A 14,715-nucleotide genomic window follows, 5' to 3' on the forward strand; every position below is an offset into this window, starting at 1 on the left:
CCTGCAGACAGGGCTCACTCTTCTGCCAGCTCCGACCTGCTCCGATGAAAACGAAATAAAAGAGCAAAGGCTGCGCACTTTGAACCAATTATTCGAAGCATCGTATTGAAATGAAATAAAAGGTTAACAGCCCTGGGTGGCATCAAAGTGGAATTTCCTGAATATGTCACCAATGCCATGCAATGCGCCTGTTGCACAGTATCACGCCTGTTGCCGGCCCTCGCGCGGATGACTCTTTGGGATAGCAGAAAGTGGACGGAAGACTTTTAGGATGATAGTAAAAAAAACAGAAGCGAGCACATGACTTTATTTGCGACGATTGGCGAGTTTTGAATAAAATAGTGAAAATGAAGTAAAAGCGTCTTGCTGGAGAATGCGGGCATCGATCCCGCTACCTCTCGCATGCTAGAGCGCTCTACCATCTGAGCTAATTCCCCTCCTCCTCGAAGGCTCTCGATACACTGCTTCAGAGCTGAAGCACAGTCTCCGGCTCACACTTGCTTGGCTGTCCAGGGACCTGTAGTGCATAAAGCCCTTTCTCTTCATCTGCCGCAGAGGAAATCACAATCTCACCCCTTTGCCCAAAACAAAATACCTTCAGTGGAGCTACAAGTAAAGCTGCAGATGGCCATCCATTGCAACGAGGATTGGCCAACCAGGTATTAATAGCAGAGTGACTCCACTGCCACGCCCTTTCACGCTGGACCTGCGCTTGTGATCAAGAGGCTGCACGCCAGTCCCATAGACCCGAGAGCCCAATTGAAAAGGTGCTTGCTTCTCACTTTATTTCTCTCGCTATTTCTTGCTGTTTTAGGCCGCTGACACGCCGCCTGCAGCCAAAGGACCAGCGCTGGAGTGCCCTTTGTCATTTTTACCAGCTGGCCATATTTTACAATCGAGCGTCAGAATACCAAACAGGTAAGAGTTAGGTCTGGGAATTGAGTCCACTTTCCATCGTGTGTCCCATAAAGCGGAAGTGTCCAGCCGAGTGCAAGCAGGTGCCTTTTGCACGCGTGTGCTGGGACACTGCAGCTTTGGACGTGAGCCAACTTGCCCTTTTCAGTGGGCCAGTACCCGTGACTCCAGTGAGAGAAGAGGAAAAGAAAGAACTTTCCCCTTCTCTGTCGAGTGGCCCCAGTGGCCTAATGGATAAGGCACGGGCCTCCTAAGCCAGGGATTGTGGGTTCGAGTCCCATCTGGGGTGGTTCGTGGCATTTTGTTCACACTTCTGCCAAAGCATGCAAAAGGTTTTTGCGGTAGTAGGGGGTGGGCGCAGGCTAGTACTTTGCTGGGCGCTGTGAAGTCCAGAACGTGCTCTGCTGGTAGCAGACTTTAAATGCCGGGAGACTGCAGAGTGTAGCAACGCCTCATGTCAGCGAAGAGACACAGATGAGTGGTAAGAAAGACAGGGAAAATATGCTTTCTGGAATCAGAGCTCCTGCAGACAGGGCTCACTCTTCTGCCAGCTCCGACCTGCTCCGATGAAAACGAAATAAAAGAGCAAAGGCTGCGCACTTTGAACCAATTATTCGAAGCATCGTATTGAAATGAAATAAAAGGTTAACAGCCCTGGGTGGCATCAAAGTGGAATTTCCTGAATATGTCACCAATGCCATGCAATGCGCCTGTTGCACAGTATCACGCCTGTTTCCGGCCCTCGCGCGGATGACTCTTTGGGATAGCAGAAAGTGGACGGAAGACTTTTAGGATGATAGTAAAAAAAACAGAAGCGAGCACATGACTTTATTTGCGACGATTGGCGAGTTTTGAATAAAATAGTGAAAATGAAGAAAAAGCGTCTTGCTGGAGAATGCGGGCATCGATCCCGCTACTTCTCGCATGCTAAGCGAGCGCTCTACCATCTGAGCTAATTCCCCTCCTCCTCGAAGGCTCTCGATACACTGCTTCAGAGCTGAAGCACAGTCTCCGGCTCACACTTGCTTGGCTGTCCAGGGACCTGTAGTGCATAAAGCCCTTTCTCTTCATCTGCCGCAGAGGAAATCACAATCTCACCCCTTTGCCCAAAACAAAATACCTTCAGTGGAGCTACAAGTAAAGCTGCAGATGGCCATCCATTGCAACGAGGATTGGCCAACCAGGTATTAATAGCAGAGTGACTCCACTGCCACGCCCTTTCACGCTGGACCTGCGCTTGTGATCAAGAGGCTGCACGCCAGTCCCATAGACCCGAGAGCCCAATTGAAAAGGTGCTTGCTTCTCACTTTATTTCTCTCGCTATTTCTTGCTGTTTTAGGCCGCTGACACGCCGCCTGCAGCCAAAGGACCAGCGCTGGAGTGCCCTTTGTCATTTTTACCAGCTGGCCATATTTTACAATCGAGCGTCAGAATACCAAACAGGTAAGAGTTAGGTCTGGGAATTGAGTCCACTTTCCATCGTGTGTCCCATAAAGCGGAAGTGTCCAGCCGAGTGCAAGCAGGTGCCTCTTGCCCGCGTGTGCTGGGACACTGCAGCTTTGGACGTGAGCCAACTTGCCCTTTTCAGTGGGCCAGTACCCGTGACTCCAGTGAGAGAAGAGGAAAAGAAAGAACTTTCCCCTTCTCTGTCGAGTTGCCCCAGTGGCCTAATGGATAAGGCACTGGCCTCCTAAGCCAGGGATTGTGGGTTCGAGTCCCATCTGGGTTGGTTCGTGGCATTTTGTTCACACTTCTGCCAAAGCATGCAAAAGGTTTTTGCGGTAGTAGGGGGTGGGCGCAGGCTAGTACTTTGCTGGGCGCTGTGAAGTCCAGAACGTGCTCTGCTGGTAGCAGACTTTAAATGCCGGGAGACTGCAGAGTGTAGCAACGCCTCATGTCAGCGAAGAGACACAGATGAGTGGTAAGAAAGACAGGGAAAATATGCTTTCTGGAATCAGAGCTCCTGCAGACAGGGCTCACTCTTCTGCCAGCTCCGACCTGCTCCGATGAAAACGAAATAAAAGAGCAAAGGCTGCGCACTTTGAACCAATTATTCGAAGCATCGTATTGAAATGAAATAAAAGGTTAACAGCCCTGGGTGGCATCAAAGTGGAATTTCCTGAATATGTCACCAATGCCATGCAATGCGCCTGTTGCACAGTATCACGCCTGTTGCCGGCCCTCGCGCGGATGACTCTTTGGGATAGCAGAAAGTGGACGGAAGACTTTTAGGATGATAGTAAAAAAAACAGAAGCGAGCACATGACTTTATTTGCGACGATTGGCGAGTTTTGAATAAAATAGTGAAAATGAAGAAAAAGCGTCTTGCTGGAGAATGCGGGCATCGATCCCGCTACCTCTCGCATGCTAAGCGAGCGCTCTACCATCTGAGCTAATTCCCCTCCTCCTCGAAGGCTCTCGATACACTGCTTCAGAGCTGAAGCACAGTCTCCGGCTCACACTTGCTTGGCTGTCCAGGGACCTGTAGTGCATAAAGCCCTTTCTCTTCATCTGCCGCAGGGGAAATCACAATCTCACCCCTTTGCCCAAAACAAAATACCTTCAGTGGAGCTACAAGTAAAGCTGCAGATGGCCATCCATTGCAATGAGGATTGGCCAACCAGGTATTAATAGCAGAGTGACTCCACTCCCACGCCCTTTCACGCTGGACCTGCGCTTGTGATCAAGAGGCTGCACGCCAGTCCCATAGACCCGAGAGCCCAATTGAAAAGGTGCTTGCTTCTCACTTTATTTCTCTCGCTATTTCTTGCTGTTTTAGGCCGCTGACACGCCGCCTGCAGCCAAAGGACCAGCGCTGGAGTGCCCTTTGTCATTTTTACCAGCTGGCCATATTTTACAATCGAGCGTCAGAATACCAAACAGGTAAGAGTTAGGTCTGGGAATTGAGTCCACTTTCCATCGTGTGTCCCATAAAGCGGAAGTGTCCAGCCGAGTGCAAGCAGGTGCCTTTTGCCCGCGTGTGCTGGGACACTGCAGCTTTGGACGTGAGCCAACTTGCCCTTTTCAGTGGGCCAGTACCCGTGACTCCAGTGAGAGAAGAGGAAAAGAAAGAACTTTCCCCTTCTCTGTCGAGTTGCCCCAGTGGCCTAATGGATAAGGCACTGGCCTCCTAAGCCAGGGATTGTGGGTTCGAGTCCCATCTGGGGTGGTTCGTGGCATTTTGTTCACACTTCTGCCAAAGCATGCAAAAGGTTTTTGCGGTAGTAGGGGGAGGGCGCAGGCTAGTACTTTGCTGGGCGCTGTGAAGTCCAGAACGTGCTCTGCTGGTAGCAGACTTTAAATGCGGGAGACTGCAGAGTGTAGCAACCCCTCATGTCAGCGAAGAGACACAGATGAGTGGTAAGAAAGACAGGGAAAATATGCTTTCTGGAATCAGAGCTCCTGCAGACAGGGCTCACTCTTCTGCCAGCTCCGACCTGCTCCGATGAAAACGAAATAAAAGAGCAAAGGCTGCGCACTTTGAACCAATTATTCGAAGCATCGTATTGAAATGAAATAAAAGGTTAACAGCCCTGGGTGGCATCAAAGTGGAATTTCCTGAATATGTCACCAATGCCATGCAATGCGCCTGTTGCACAGTATCACGCCTGTTGCCGGCCCTCGCGCGGGTGACTCTTTGGGATAGCAGAAAGTGGACGGAAGACTTTTAGGATGATAGTAAAAAAAACAGAAGCGAGCACATGACTTTATTTGCGATGATTGGCGAGTTTTGAATAAAATAGTGAAAATGAAGAAAAAGCGTCTTGCTGGAGAATGCGGGCATCGATCCCGCTACCTCTCGCATGCTAAGCGAGCGCTCTACCATCTGAGCTAATTCCCCTCCTCCTCGAAGGCTCTCGATACACTGCTTCAGAGCTGAAGCACAGTCTCCGGCTCACACTTGCTTGGCTGTCCAGGGACCTGTAGTGCATAAAGCCCTTTCTCTTCATCTGCGGCAGGGGAAATCACAATCTCACCCCTTTGCCCAAAACAAAATACCTTCAGTGGAGCTACAAGTAAAGCTGCAGATGGCCATCCATTGCAACGAGGACTGGCCAACCAGGTATTAATAGCAGAGTGACTCCACTGCCACGCCCTTTCACGCTGGACCTGCGCTTGTGATCAAGAGGCTGCACGCCAGTCCCATAGACCCGAGAGCCCAATTGAAAAGGTGCTTGCTTCTCACTTTATTTCTCTCGCTATTTCTTGCTGTTTTAGGCCGCTGACACGCCGCCTGCAGCCAAAGGACCAGCGCTGGAGTGCCCTTTGTCATTTTTACCAGCTGGCCATATTTTACAATCGAGCGTCAGAATACCAAACAGGTAAGAGTTAGGTCTGGGAATTGAGTCCACTTTCCATCGTGTGTCCCATAAAGCGGAAGTGTCCAGCCGAGTGCAAGCAGGTGCCTTTTGCCCGCGTGTGCTGGGACACTGCAGCTTTGGACGTGAGCCAACTTGCCCTTTTCAGTGGGCCAGTACCTGTGACTCCAGTGAGAGAAGAGGAAAAGAAAGAACTTTCCCCTTCTCTGTCGAGTGGCCCCAGTGGCCTAATGGATAAGGCACTGGCCTCCTAAGCCAGGGATTGTGGGTTCGAGTCCCATCTGGGGTGGTTCGTGGCATTTTGTTCACACTTCTGCCAAAGCATGCAAAAGGTTTTTGCGGTAGTAGGGGGTGGGCGCAGGCTAGTACTTTGCTGGGCGCTGTGAAGTCCAGAACGTGCTCTGCTGGTAGCAGACTTTAAATGCCGGGAGACTGCAGAGTGTAGCAACGCCTCATGTCAGCGAAGAGACACAGATGAGTGGTAAGAAAGACAGGGAAAATATGCTTTCTGGAATCAGAGCTCCTGCAGACAGGGCTCACTCTTCTGCCAGCTCCGACCTGCTCCGATGAAAACGAAATAAAAGAGCAAAGGCTGCGCACTTTGAACCAATTATTCGAAGCATCGTATTGAAATGAAATAAAAGGTTAACAGCCCTGGGTGGCATCAAAGTGGAATTTCCTGAATATGTCACCAATGCCATGCAATGCGCCTGTTGCACAGTATCACGCCTGTTGCCGGCCCTCGCGCGGATGACTCTTTGGGATAGCAGAAAGTGGACGGAAGACTTTTAGGATGATAGTAAAAAAAACAGAAGCGAGCACATGACTTTATTTGCGACGATTGGCGAGTTTTGAATAAAATAGTGAAAATGAAGTAAAAGCGTCTTGCTGGAGAATGCGGGCATCGATCCCGCTACCTCTCGCATGCTAAGCGAGCGCTCTACCATCTGAGCTAATTCCCCTCCTCCTCGAAGGCTCTCGATACACTGCTTCAGAGCTGAAGCACAGTCTCCGGCTCACACTTGCTTGGCTGTCCAGGGACCTGTAGTGCATAAAGCCCTTTCTCTTCATCTGCCGCAGAGGAAATCACAATCTCACCCCTTTGCCCAAAACAAAATACCTTCAGTGGAGCTACAAGTAAAGCTGCAGATGGCCATCCATTGCAACGAGGATTGGCCAACCAGGTATTAATAGCAGAGTGACTCCACTGCCACGCCCTTTCACGCTGGACCTGCGCTTGTGATCAAGAGGCTGCACGCCAGTCCCATAGACCCGAGAGCCCAATTGAAAAGGTGCTTGCTTCTCACTTTATTTCTCTCGCTATTTCTTGCTGTTTTAGGCCGCTGACACGCCGCCTGCAGCCAAAGGACCAGCGCTGGAGTGCCCTTTGTCATTTTTACCAGCTGGCCATATTTTACAATCGAGCGTCAGAATACCAAACAGGTAAGAGTTAGGTCTGGGAATTGAGTCCACTTTCCATCGTGTGTCCCATAAAGCGGAAGTGTCCAGCCGAGTGCAAGCAGGTGCCTTTTGCCCGCGTGTGCTGGGACACTGCAGCTTTGGACGTGAGCCAACTTGCCCTTTTCAGTGGGCCAGTACCCGTGACTCCAGTGAGAGAAGAGGAAAAGAAAGAACTTTCCCCTTCTCTGTCGAGTGGCCCCAGTGGCCTAATGGATAAGGCACTGGCCTCCTAAGCCAGGGATTGTGGGTTCGAGTCCCATCTGGGGTGGTTCGTGGCATTTTGTTCACACTTCTGCCAAAGCATGCAAAAGGTTTTTGCGGTAGTAGGGGGTGGGCGCAGGCTAGTACTTTGCTGGGCGCTGTGAAGTCCAGAACGTGCTCTGCTGGTAGCAGACTTTAAATGCCGGGAGACTGCAGAGTGTAGCAACCCCTCATGTCAGCGAAGAGACACAGATGAGTGGTAAGAAAGACAGGGAAAATATGCTTTCTGGAATCAGAGCTCCTGCAGACAGGGCTCACTCTTCTGCCAGCTCCGACCTGCTCCGATGAAAACGAAATAAAAGAGCAAAGGCTGCGCACTTTGAACCAATTATTCGAAGCATCGTATTGAAATGAAATAAAAGGTTAACAGCCCTGGGTGGCATCAAAGTGGAATTTCCTGAATATGTCACCAATGCCATGCAATGCGCCTGTTGCACAGTATCACGCCTGTTGCCGGCCCTCGCGCGGATGACTCTTTGGGATAGCAGAAAGTGGACGGAAGACTTTTAGGATGATAGTAAAAAAAACAGAAGCGAGCACATGACTTTATTTGCGACGATTGGCGAGTTTTGAATAAAATAGTGAAAATGAAGAAAAAGCGTCTTGCTGGAGAATGCGGGCATCGATCCCGCTACCTCTCGCATGCTAAGCGAGCGCTCTACCATCTGAGCTAATTCCCCTCCTCCTCGAAGGCTCTCGATACACTGCTTCAGAGCTGAAGCACAGTCTCCGGCTCACACTTGCTTGGCTGTCCAGGGACCTGTAGTGCATAAAGCCCTTTCTCTTCATCTGCCGCAGAGGAATTCACAATCTCACCCCTTTGCCCAAAACAAAATACCTTCAGTGGAGCTACAAGTAAAGCTGCAGATGGCCATCCATTGCAACGAGGATTGGCCAACCAGGTATTAATAGCAGAGTGACTCCACTGCCACGCCCTTTCACGCTGGACCTGCGCTTGTGATCAAGAGGCTGCACGCCAGTCCCATAGACCCGAGAGCCCAATTGAAAAGGTGCTTGCTTCTCACTTTATTTCTCTCGCTATTTCTTGCTGTTTTAGGCCGCTGACACGCCGCCTGCAGCCAAAGGACCAGCGCTGGAGTGCCCTTTGTCATTTTTACCAGCTGGCCATATTTTACAATCGAGCGTCAGAATACCAAACAGGTAAGAGTTAGGTCTGGGAATTGAGTCCACTTTCCATCGTGTGTCCCATAAAGCGGAAGTGTCCAGCCGAGTGCAAGCAGGTGCCTTTTGCCCGCGTGTGCTGGGACACTGCAGCTTTGGACGTGAGCCAACTTGCCCTTTTCAGTGGGCCAGTACCTGTGACTCCAGTGAGAGAAGAGGAAAAGAAAGAACTTTCCCCTTCTCTGTCGAGTGGCCCCAGTGGCCTAATGGATAAGGCACTGGCCTCCTAAGCCAGGGATTGTGGGTTCGAGTCCCATCTGGGGTGGTTCGTGGCATTTTGTTCACACTTCTGCCAAAGCATGCAAAAGGTTTTTGCGGTAGTAGGGGGTGGGCGCAGGCTAGTACTTTGCTGGGCGCTGTGAAGTCCAGAACGTGCTCTGCTGGTAGCAGACTTTAAATGCCGGGAGACTGCAGAGTGTAGCAACGCCTCATGTCAGCGAAGAGACACAGATGAGTGGTAAGAAAGACAGGGAAAATATGCTTTCTGGAATCAGAGCTCCTGCAGACAGGGCTCACTCTTCTGCCAGCTCCGACCTGCTCCGATGAAAACGAAATAAAAGAGCAAAGGCTGCGCACTTTGAACCAATTATTCGAAGCATCGTATTGAAATGAAATAAAAGGTTAACAGCCCTGGGTGGCATCAAAGTGGAATTTCCTGAATATGTCACCAATGCCATGCAATGCGCCTGTTGCACAGTATCACGCCTGTTGCCGGCCCTCGCGCGGATGACTCTTTGGGATAGCAGAAAGTGGACGGAAGACTTTTAGGATGATAGTAAAAAAAACAGAAGCGAGCACATGACTTTATTTGCGACGATTGGCGAGTTTTGAATAAAATAGTGAAAATGAAGAAAAAGCGTCTTGCTGGAGAATGCGGGCATCAATCCCGCTACCTCTCGCATGCTAAGCGAGCGCTCTACCATCTGAGCTAATTCCCCTCCTCCTCGAAGGCTCTCGATACACTGCTTCAGAGCTGAAGCACAGTCTCCGGCTCACACTTGCTTGGCTGTCCAGGGACCTGTAGTGCATAAAGCCCTTTCTCTTCATCTGCCGCAGAGGAAATCACAATCTCACCCCTTTGCCCAAAACAAAATACCTTCAGTGGAGCTACAAGTAAAGCTGCAGATGGCCATCCATTGCAACGAGGATTGGCCAACCAGGTATTAATAGCAGAGTGACTCCACTCCCACGCCCTTTCACGCTGGACCTGCGCTTGTGATCAAGAGGCTGCACGCCAGTCCCATAGACCCGAGAGCCCAATTGAAAAGGTGCTTGCTTCTCACTTTATTTCTCTCGCTATTTCTTGCTGTTTTAGGCCGCTGACACGCCGCCTGCAGCCAAAGGACCAGCGCTGGAGTGCCCTTTGTCATTTTTACCAGCTGGCCATATTTTACAATCGAGCGTCAGAATACCAAACAGGTAAGAGTTAGGTCTGGGAATTGAGTCCACTTTCCATCGTGTGTCCCATAAAGCGGAAGTGTCCAGCCGAGTGCAAGCAGGTGCCTCTTGCCCGCGTGTGCTGGGACACTGCAGCTTTGGACGTGAGCCAACTTGCCCTTTTCAGTGGGCCAGTACCCGTGACTCCAGTGAGAGAAGAGGAAAAGAAAGAACTTTCCCCTTCTCTGTCGAGTTGCCCCAGTGGCCTAATGGATAAGGCACTGGCCTCCTAAGCCAGGGATTGTGGGTTCGAGTCCCATCTGGGGTGGTTCGTGGCATTTTGTTCACACTTCTGCCAAAGCATGCAAAAGGTTTTTGAGGTAGTAGGGGGTGGGCGCAGGCTAGTACTTTGCTGGGCGCTGTGAAGTCCAGAACGTGCTCTGCTGGTAGCAGACTTTAAATGCCGGGAGACTGCAGAGTGTAGCAACGCCTCATGTCAGCGAAGAGACACAGATGAGTGGTAAGAAAGACAGGGAAAATATGCTTTCTGGAATCAGAGCTCCTGCAGACAGGGCTCACTCTTCTGCCAGCTCCGACCTGCTCCGATGAAAACGAAATAAAAGAGCAAAGGCTGCGCACTTTGAACCAATTATTCGAAGCATCGTATTGAAATGAAATAAAAGGTTAACAGCCCTGGGTGGCATCAAAGTGGAATTTCCTGAATATGTCACCAATGCCATGGAATGCGCCTGTTGCACAGTATCACGCCTGTTGCCGGCCCTCGCGCGGGTGACTCTTTGGGATAGCAGAAAGTGGACGGAAGACTTTTAGGATGATAGTAAAAAAAACAGAAGCGAGCACATGACTTTATTTGCGACGATTGGCGAGTTTTGAATAAAATAGTGAAAATGAAGAAAAAGCGTCTTGCTGGAGAATGCGGGCATCGATCCCGCTACCTCTCGCATGCTAAGTGAGCGCTCTACCATCTGAGCTAATTCCCCTCCTCCTCGAAGGCTCTCGATACACTGCTTCAGAGCTGAAGCACAATCTCCGGCTCACACTTGCTTGGCTGTCCAGGGACCTGTAGTGCATAAAGCCCTTTCTCTTCATCTGCGGCAGAGGAAATCACAATCTCACCCCTTTGCCCAAAACAAAATACCTTCAGTGGAGCTACAAGTAAAGCTGCAGATGGCCATCCATTGCAACGAGGATTGGCCAACCAGGTATTAATAGCAGAGTGACTCCACTGCCACGCCCTTTCACGCTGGACCTGCGCTTGTGATCAAGAGGCTGCACGCCAGTCCCATAGACCCGAGAGCCCAATTGAAAAGGTGCTTGCTTCTCACTTTATTTCTCTCGCTATTTCTTGCTGTTTTAGGCCGCTGACACGCCGCCTGCAGCCAAAGGACCAGCGCTGGAGTGCCCTTTGTCATTTTTACCAGCTGGCCATATTTTACAATCGAGCGTCAGAATACCAAACAGGTAAGAGTTAGGTCTGGGAATTGAGTCCACTTTCCATCGTGTGTCCCATAAAGCGGAAGTGTCCAGCCGAGTGCAAGCAGGTGCCTTTTGCCCGCGTGTGCTGGGACACTGCAGCTTTGGACGTGAGCCAACTTGCCCTTTTCAGTGGGCCAGTACCCGTGACTCCAGTGAGAGAAGAGGAAAAGAAAGAACTTTCCCCTTCTCTGTCGAGTGGCCCCAGTGGCCTAATGGATAAGGCACTGGCCTCCTAAGCCAGGGATTGTGGGTTCGAGTCCCATCTGGGGTGGTTCGTGGCATTTTGTTCACACTTCTGCCAAAGCATGCAAAAGGTTTTTGCGGTAGTAGGGGGTGGGCGCAGGCTAGTACTTTGCTGGGCGCTGTGAAGTCCAGAACGTGCTCTGCTGGTAGCAGACTTTAAATGCCGGGAGACTGCAGAGTGTAGCAACGCCTCATGTCAGCGAAGAGACACAGATGAGTGGTAAGAAAGACAGGGAAAATATGCTTTCTGGAATCAGAGCTCCTGCAGACAGGGCTCACTCTTCTGCCAGCTCCGACCTGCTCCGATGAAAACGAAATAAAAGAGCAAAGGCTGCGCACTTTGAACCAATTATTCGAAGCATCGTATTGAAATGAAATAAAAGGTTAACAGCCCTGGGTGGCATCAAAGTGGAATTTCCTGAATATGTCACCAATGCCATGCAATGCGCCTGTTGCACAGTATCACGCCTGTTGCCGGCCCTCGCGCGGATGACTCTTTGGGATAGCAGAAAGTGGACGGAAGACTTTTAGGATGATAGTAAAAAAAACAGGATAAGGCACTGGCCTCCTAAGCCAGGGATTGTGGGTTCGAGTCCCATCTGGGGTGGTTCGTGGCATTTTGTTCACACTTCTGCCAAAGCATGCAAAAGGTTTTTGAGGTAGTAGGGGGTGGGCGCAGGCTAGTACTTTGCTGGGCGCTGTGAAGTCCAGAACGTGCTCTGCTGGTAGCAGACTTTAAATGCCGGGAGACTGCAGAGTGTAGCAACGCCTCATGTCAGCGAAGAGACACAGATGAGTGGTAAGAAAGACAGGGAAAATATGCTTTCTGGAATCAGAGCTCCTGCAGACAGGGCTCACTCTTCTGCCAGCTCCGACCTGCTCCGATGAAAACGAAATAAAAGAGCAAAGGCTGCGCACTTTGAACCAATTATTCGAAGCATCGTATTGAAATGAAATAAAAGGTTAACAGCCCTGGGTGGCATCAAAGTGGAATTTCCTGAATATGTCACCAATGCCATGGAATGCGCCTGTTGCACAGTATCACGCCTGTTGCCGGCCCTCGCGCGGGTGACTCTTTGGGATAGCAGAAAGTGGACGGAAGACTTTTAGGATGATAGTAAAAAAAACAGAAGCGAGCACATGACTTTATTTGCGACGATTGGCGAGTTTTGAATAAAATAGTGAAAATGAAGAAAAAGCGTCTTGCTGGAGAATGCGGGCATCGATCCCGCTACCTCTCGCATGCTAAGCGAGCGCTCTACCATCTGAGCTAATTCCCCTCCTCCTCGAAGGCTCTCGATACACTGCTTCAGAGCTGAAGCACAATCTCCGGCTCACACTTGCTTGGCTGTCCAGGGACCTGTAGTGCATAAAGCCCTTTCTCTTCATCTGCGGCAGAGGAAATCACAATCTCACCCCTTTGCCCAAAACAAAATACCTTCAGTGGAGCTACAAGTAAAGCTGCAGATGGCCATCCATTGCAACGAGGATTGGCCAACCAGGTATTAATAGCAGAGTGACTCCACTGCCACGCCCTTTCACGCTGGACCTGCGCTTGTGATCAAGAGGCTGCACGCCAGTCCCATAGACCCGAGAGCCCAATTGAAAAGGTGCTTGCTTCTCACTTTATTTCTCTCGCTATTTCTTGCTGTTTTAGGCCGCTGACACGCCGCCTGCAGCCAAAGGACCAGCGCTGGAGTGCCCTTTGTCATTTTTACCAGCTGGCCATATTTTACAATCGAGCGTCAGAATACCAAACAGGTAAGAGTTAGGTCTGGGAATTGAGTCCACTTTCCATCGTGTGTCCCATAAAGCGGAAGTGTCCAGCCGAGTGCAAGCAGGTGCCTTTTGCCCGCGTGTGCTGGGACACTGCAGCTTTGGACGTGAGCCAACTTGCCCTTTTCAGTGGGCCAGTACCCGTGACTCCAGTGAGAGAAGAGGAAAAGAAAGAACTTTCCCCTTCTCTGTCGAGTGGCCCCAGTGGCCTAATGGATAAGGCACTGGCCTCCTAAGCCAGGGATTGTGGGTTCGAGTCCCATCTGGGGTGGTTCGTGGCATTTTGTTCACACTTCTGCCAAAGCATGCAAAAGGTTTTTGCGGTAGTAGGGGGTGGGCGCAGGCTAGTACTTTGCTGGGCGCTGTGAAGTCCAGAACGTGCTCTGCTGGTAGCAGACTTTAAATGCCGGGAGACTGCAGAGTGTAGCAACGCCTCATGTCAGCGAAGAGACACAGATGAGTGGTAAGAAAGACAGGGAAAATATGCTTTCTGGAATCAGAGCTCCTGCAGACAGGGCTCACTCTTCTGCCAGCTCCGACCTGCTCCGATGAAAACGAAATAAAAGAGCAAAGGCTGCGCACTTTGAACCAATTATTCGAAGCATCGTATTGAAATGAAATAAAAGGTTAACAGCCCTGGGTGGCATCAAAGTGGAATTTCCTGAATATGTCACCAATGCCATGCAATGCGCCTGTTGCACAGTATCACGCCTGTTGCCGGCCCTCGCGCGGATGACTCTTTGGGATAGCAGAAAGTGGACGGAAGACTTTTAGGATGATAGTAAAAAAAACAGGATAAGGCACTGGCCTCCTAAGCCAGGGATTGTGGGTTCGAGTCCCATCTGGGGTGGTTCGTGGCATTTTGTTCACACTTCTGCCAAAGCATGCAAAAGGTTTTTGCGGTAGTAGGGGGTGGGCGCAGGCTAGTACTTTGCTGGGCGCTGTGAAGTCCAGAACGTGCTCTGCTGGTAGCAGACTTTAAATGCCGGGAGACTGCAGAGTGTAGCAACGCCTCATGTCAGCGAAGAGACACAGATGAGTGGTAAGAAAGACAGGGAAAATATGCTTTCTGGAATCAGAGCTCCTGCAGACAGGGCTCACTCTTCTGCCAGCTCCGACCTGCTCCGATGAAAACGAAATAAAAGAGCAAAGGCTGCGCACTTTGAACCAATTATTCGAAGCATCGTATTGAAATGAAATAAAAGGTTAACAGCCCTGGGTGGCATCAAAGTGGAATTTCCTGAATATGTCACCAATGCCATGCAATGCGCCTGTTGCACAGTATCACGCCTGTTGCCGGCCCTCGCGCGGATGACTCTTTGGGATAGCAGAAAGTGGACGGAAGACTTTTAGGATGATAGTAAAAAAAACAGAAGCGAGCACATGACTTTATTTGCGACGATTGGCGAGTTTTGAATAAAATAGTGAAAATGAAGAAAAAGCGTCTTGCTGGAGAATGCGGGCATCGATCCCGCTACCTCTCGCATGCTAAGCGAGCGCTCTACCATCTGAGCTAATTCCCCTCCTCCTCGAAGGCTCTCGATACACTGCTTCAGAGCTGAAGCACAGTCTCCGGCTCACACTTGCTTGGCTGTCCAGGGACCTGTAGTGCATAAAGCCCTTTCTCTTCATCTGCCGCAGAGGAAATCACAATCTCACCCCTTTGCCCAAAACAAAATACCTT

General features: G+C 50.4%; 17 non-coding genes across 17 annotated transcripts; 9 read left to right on the forward strand and 8 right to left on the reverse strand.

Annotated features, from left to right (window-relative positions):
* Nucleotides 1-1,131: 1,131 nt before the first annotated feature.
* Nucleotides 1,132-1,204, forward strand: TRNAR-CCU (transfer RNA arginine (anticodon CCU)). Its single transcript has one exon. It is a non-coding gene; the product is annotated as a tRNA-Arg (tRNA).
* Nucleotides 1,205-1,804: 600 nt separating this feature from the next.
* On the reverse strand, nt 1,805-1,877 carry TRNAA-AGC (transfer RNA alanine (anticodon AGC)). The gene has a single exon. It is a non-coding gene; the product is annotated as a tRNA-Ala (tRNA).
* Nucleotides 1,878-2,571: 694 nt separating this feature from the next.
* On the forward strand, nt 2,572-2,654 carry TRNAR-CCU (transfer RNA arginine (anticodon CCU)). Its single transcript has one exon. It is a non-coding gene; the product is annotated as a tRNA-Arg (tRNA).
* A 590-nt stretch (nt 2,655-3,244) lies between these two features.
* Nucleotides 3,245-3,317, reverse strand: TRNAA-AGC (transfer RNA alanine (anticodon AGC)). The gene has a single exon. It is a non-coding gene; the product is annotated as a tRNA-Ala (tRNA).
* A 694-nt stretch (nt 3,318-4,011) lies between these two features.
* Nucleotides 4,012-4,084, forward strand: TRNAR-CCU (transfer RNA arginine (anticodon CCU)). Its single transcript has one exon. It is a non-coding gene; the product is annotated as a tRNA-Arg (tRNA).
* Nucleotides 4,085-4,683: 599 nt separating this feature from the next.
* Nucleotides 4,684-4,756, reverse strand: TRNAA-AGC (transfer RNA alanine (anticodon AGC)). Its single transcript has one exon. It is a non-coding gene; the product is annotated as a tRNA-Ala (tRNA).
* Nucleotides 4,757-5,450: 694 nt separating this feature from the next.
* Nucleotides 5,451-5,523, forward strand: TRNAR-CCU (transfer RNA arginine (anticodon CCU)). The gene has a single exon. It is a non-coding gene; the product is annotated as a tRNA-Arg (tRNA).
* Nucleotides 5,524-6,123: 600 nt separating this feature from the next.
* Nucleotides 6,124-6,196, reverse strand: TRNAA-AGC (transfer RNA alanine (anticodon AGC)). The gene has a single exon. It is a non-coding gene; the product is annotated as a tRNA-Ala (tRNA).
* A 694-nt stretch (nt 6,197-6,890) lies between these two features.
* Nucleotides 6,891-6,963, forward strand: TRNAR-CCU (transfer RNA arginine (anticodon CCU)). Its single transcript has one exon. It is a non-coding gene; the product is annotated as a tRNA-Arg (tRNA).
* Nucleotides 6,964-7,563: 600 nt separating this feature from the next.
* On the reverse strand, nt 7,564-7,636 carry TRNAA-AGC (transfer RNA alanine (anticodon AGC)). Its single transcript has one exon. It is a non-coding gene; the product is annotated as a tRNA-Ala (tRNA).
* Nucleotides 7,637-8,330: 694 nt separating this feature from the next.
* TRNAR-CCU (transfer RNA arginine (anticodon CCU)) lies at nt 8,331-8,403 on the forward strand. The gene has a single exon. It is a non-coding gene; the product is annotated as a tRNA-Arg (tRNA).
* Nucleotides 8,404-9,003: 600 nt separating this feature from the next.
* On the reverse strand, nt 9,004-9,076 carry TRNAA-AGC (transfer RNA alanine (anticodon AGC)). Its single transcript has one exon. It is a non-coding gene; the product is annotated as a tRNA-Ala (tRNA).
* A 694-nt stretch (nt 9,077-9,770) lies between these two features.
* On the forward strand, nt 9,771-9,843 carry TRNAR-CCU (transfer RNA arginine (anticodon CCU)). The gene has a single exon. It is a non-coding gene; the product is annotated as a tRNA-Arg (tRNA).
* Nucleotides 9,844-11,210: 1,367 nt separating this feature from the next.
* TRNAR-CCU (transfer RNA arginine (anticodon CCU)) lies at nt 11,211-11,283 on the forward strand. Its single transcript has one exon. It is a non-coding gene; the product is annotated as a tRNA-Arg (tRNA).
* A 1,179-nt stretch (nt 11,284-12,462) lies between these two features.
* Nucleotides 12,463-12,535, reverse strand: TRNAA-AGC (transfer RNA alanine (anticodon AGC)). The gene has a single exon. It is a non-coding gene; the product is annotated as a tRNA-Ala (tRNA).
* Nucleotides 12,536-13,229: 694 nt separating this feature from the next.
* On the forward strand, nt 13,230-13,302 carry TRNAR-CCU (transfer RNA arginine (anticodon CCU)). The gene has a single exon. It is a non-coding gene; the product is annotated as a tRNA-Arg (tRNA).
* Nucleotides 13,303-14,481: 1,179 nt separating this feature from the next.
* TRNAA-AGC (transfer RNA alanine (anticodon AGC)) lies at nt 14,482-14,554 on the reverse strand. The gene has a single exon. It is a non-coding gene; the product is annotated as a tRNA-Ala (tRNA).
* Nucleotides 14,555-14,715: the final 161 nt, after the last annotated feature.

This window comes from Ambystoma mexicanum, chromosome 5q, assembly GCF_040938575.1.
Source record: "Ambystoma mexicanum isolate Mex_15411 chromosome 5q, UKY_AmexF1_1, whole genome shotgun sequence".
NCBI classification, from domain to species: domain Eukaryota; kingdom Metazoa; phylum Chordata; class Amphibia; order Caudata; family Ambystomatidae; genus Ambystoma; species Ambystoma mexicanum.